We start from the raw sequence: 4225 nt of genomic DNA, 5'->3' as shown, positions 1-4225 counted from the left end.
AGACCTTTGTTAATAGGTGCTTGCAGTTTGACATTTTTGAAAAAAAATCAAGCTGTAAACTTTTATTACAAATTAAAAATGAGGTTCTTAAAAATCTCAAACTTGACCAGATATTAAACAATTTAAAAACCTTTAAAAGTGTATTGAGAAAAACAAGGCTTTAAAAAAAAATGTTTTTCATTACCAAAAAGAGACCTCTTTAGGTAAAAATAATAAAAACCCCATGCTGCATAGATAACGCAGATAGTTCTGGTTATGTGGTCAACAGGCAAAAAGCAAGCACTTAAGGTCTTCGGCTCCAATGTTTTGTTCATTTCTTAATCATATTCATTTCTTCTTGTTGGATGACTAGACCGGATGATGGTAGAGATGATAAGTGAGCATTTACTCAGCCCCGCCCTGCTCAGCCTCGTAGCAGACGAATTCTCAGCTGGTGAATAGGCTGCTTTTGTCTCTTTGCCATCTCGTGGTTTAGGGTTTTCTGGGCGTCTGCGTCCGTAATTGAAGTTGCGGCGGTACCGACGTTGAGGCAGCTGCTGACCTTGGGTCTCATCTCCTTGATTTTTCTTATCTTCTTCATTGCTGTCCTCTCCGGGCTGTCTTTGGCCAGGAGGGCCCCTGTGGTATCATGGTCTATAACCCCGATACATATTCTGTCTCACTGGTCTACCTTGTTCCCCTGCACCCTGGTTGCCACAGGAGGGTTGGAATACAGTGGTCGTCGCCCACAGGGTCTCCACGTGTAGTAAGGTGGGAACCTTCGCCTGCGGTAGGGCCTGGCCTGCGGGAGCACTCTCCGATCCCTTATCCTTTTCCCCACTCTCACTATTCTGGTAATTCTGCTGGTGGTTGCGTGGAAGACCCCTGCGATGTGAAGAGCTTCTATAATGGTTACGGTCTGGTGCACATGTACCGCCTTGCGCTGGAACTCCACGAGGGACTGTACCATTTGCTGTCTCCGCATCCTTTTCTCCTTCAACAACATCGAACGCCACAGTCTCTCTGTCTCCTACACTGCGAAGGTACTTCCTGGGGTTCTTCTTCTTTATGGCAGTCTGGTGTACAAATACATCTTCCTCGGTGTCATTCCTCTTGATGAAACCATATCTGTTTCTTACATTGAACCATTTTACTGTTCCCCAAACCTTCGTTGCGATGACCTTCCTGTCGCCGCTTGCAGGCACCGCCAACGTGAGGCCGCCTGGGCCGCCGCTCCCTGCACCGCTGCCCGTCAGACCCGGCTCGGTGTCTGCAGCGCTGAGGGCGGGGGCGGCGGGCGGCTGCTGGGTCTCGCTGCTCGTGGCTGCGGTGATGGTGACTGGGGCCGGCGGCCCGCAGCTGCGGCTCCTCCCGGGCTGGGATGGTAACAAGGCCGGCGGCGGCGGTGGGGCTGCTCAGGGCCTCGCTGGGGTCCTGCTCTTCAAACTTAAGTGAAACAGTTGTCACTGCATTGTCATGCAAGGACTCGCGATTTGCCCTAATGAACCATTTTCACCTCTTTGCCAGTAAGGTTCTAGATATAATTTAGATTCTGCCAATGAGATGCACCAGAAAGAGACTTAGAAAGCAGAAGAGTAAAAGACGTCGTTTGTCCTTATTACAGGAGGCAACAAGTGTTGATATTGGGTTCACCAGACATGACTAATTGTCACAGTCAGCCAGAGTCTCCTTCCCTCCCTGTAAGTCACATATGTTAGAGCTGCAGGGAAAGTGTGACATTTTCACTTGTTTCCTACACTTTTACCAAAATTGCTGTAGTGAATCTGAAAGCTGCTGGTGCTCCACAACTGATTTCCAAGCCTTGCAATGGTTTTAAGCACTTAATAATACCTTGTATTAAATCCCTTTTCAGAAGAAATACCTAGAATGATTCTTATATCCCACATCATGTTGATATAGTCTCAATATTATAATGTTTGAGGAAATAACTACTTTTAACAAACATAACTAATCCAATTACATTTTCTTAGGTGAATTATTCAATTCAGCAAGTACATGTGCTTTTATTGTTTTTTAAAGTTCATTTTTACCCTTGCATCAACTTATGCTAGGGCACATATCAATTACCAACAATTATTCATTGGCCATCTACAGGCATGCCTCTGAGATACTATGAGTTTGGTTCCAGATCACTACAATAAAGCAAATATTGCAATAAAGTGAGTCAAACAAATTTTTGGTTCCCAATGCATATAAAAGTTATGCTTACACTATACTATAGTCTATTAAGTATGTAATAGCATTATGTGTAAAAAAACAATGTACATACCTTAATTAAAAAATAATGCTAGGGGGAGGGATAAATTAGGAGTTTGGGATTAAAATATACACACTACTATATATAAAATAGATAACCAACAAAGACCTACTGTATAGCACAGGGAACTCTGCTCAATATTCTTTAATAATCTATAAGGGAAAAGAATCTGAAAAAGATTAGATATAGGTATATGTATAACTGAATCACTTTGCTATACACTTGAAACTAACACAACATTGTAAATCAACTATACTTCAATAAAAAAATAATAATGCCGTTGGAAAAATGGTGCCGACAGACTTGCTTGATGCAGGGTTGCCAGAAACCTTCATTATGTAAAAAACACTGTCTATGAAGAGTGATAAAGCAAAGTGCATTAAAACAAGGTATGCCTGTACTATCTTCTGAACACTGTGCTATGTCCTGGTGTTATAAGAATGTTGTATAACATGCTTTATGCTTACAATTTTATATTAGAAATTGTAATCCTTGGTCTTTGGCAACCGAGGCTTCTTTTGTAATAAAGACACTTGGATTAAGTAAAAGATTGTCTTATTTTATCCCACACCATAATCTGTCATATTATAAGAATTGATTGCACTATAAACTTTACTGTTTACTTAATAAACATAATGTCCTTCTATGTACACAAATCTACATTTGTTTACAGAGTTACAAAGATGAATGCAATATGGTCCATTTCCCAATGTGCTCACAACCTAGTGGTGAGGGCAGGCATAGTTATGACAAATTATAATGAGTTTAGGTTATGATGAACTCAACATAGAAGTAAAAAAAATACTACGATAGCATAAGCAAAGGGTTTGTTGTTGTTGTTCTGGAATGACTTTTTATGAGTTAATGTATTTTTTTTAAATTTACTTATTTATTTATTTATTTTTGGCTGTGTTGGGTTTTTGTTTCTGTGCGAGGGCTTTCTCTAGTTGTGGCAAGCGGGGGCCACTCTTTATCGCGGTGCGCGGGCCTCTCACTATCGCGGCCTCTCCCGTTGCGGAGCACAGGCTCTAGAGCGCAGGCTCAGTAATTGTGGCTCATGGGCCTAGTTGCTCCGCGGCATGTGGAATCTTCCCAGACCAGAGCTCGAACCCGTGTCCCCTGCATTAGCAGGCAGATTCTCAACCACTGCGCCACCAGGGAAGCCCAAGCAAAGGGTTTTATTCTGCATCAAGAGTTGAATAAACCTTGCCATATGAATAGAAATGTTATCTGCCCCTAATTTGAATTCGATCAAGGCTAAAGAGGAAGAAGGACATTTTGGACAAACGGAACAGCTAGGAAATGCATCAAAATAAAAGGGCTATTAGGTAATCAAAAATATTTCATGATATTGGTGTATACATTGCATGCTATCAGGATGAGTTTGAATTTTACTCTCTAGGCAATTAAGAGCCAACAGAAGAGAGCTAGCAGTGGAGAACATGATCAAAGTCGGATTTAGAGAGAATTCCAGTGGTAATGGGCATTCTGGAATAGAGTGGAGAATAATAGGTGTCCTAAAAATACCAATGTCCTTCTTTTGCTTTGTCGTTAATGCCTATTTTGCAAAGGTGACTTGCCTCATCAGCATAACTGCTGTAGTGCAACTGCCTGACATTAAGCTTTTTGATGGTAACGTAAGTGTCTGATATTAAGCTTTTGATTGCCGAGGCATCCATTTCAAAGACATCCATCTCGAATAAACATATTGCCAGCTGTATGACACAGCTCAGCTAAGTAAAAAACCAGGCTGCCCCACACATGAGGTTTCCCTTTTAGAAAACCCTGAGTAACCTAGGTTTACTGAGAGTGACCTTGCTTTTTCCTTCCCATGCTCTAATTCCCACTCTTATGCTTTAAATTCTCCAATAAAGAGTGAACCTGTGAGGCCTTAGGCACCCCCCTTTTGGACCCTGATAAGGACAGAGCCCCAGGTTGGCGCTCTCTCTCTCTCTCTCTCTTTCTCTG

General features: G+C 42.0%; 1 pseudogene; it reads right to left on the bottom strand.

Annotated features, from left to right (window-relative positions):
* Window positions 1-384: 384 nt before the first annotated feature.
* LOC118888360 lies at window positions 385-3951 on the bottom strand (annotated as a pseudogene).
* Window positions 3952-4225: the final 274 nt, after the last annotated feature.

The sequence above is a fragment of the Balaenoptera musculus genome, chromosome X (genome assembly GCF_009873245.2).
Source record: "Balaenoptera musculus isolate JJ_BM4_2016_0621 chromosome X, mBalMus1.pri.v3, whole genome shotgun sequence".
NCBI lineage: Eukaryota > Metazoa > Chordata > Mammalia > Artiodactyla > Balaenopteridae > Balaenoptera > Balaenoptera musculus.
Note: the sequence above shows the minus strand (reverse complement) of the source record. Positions and strands in the feature narration are given on the sequence as shown.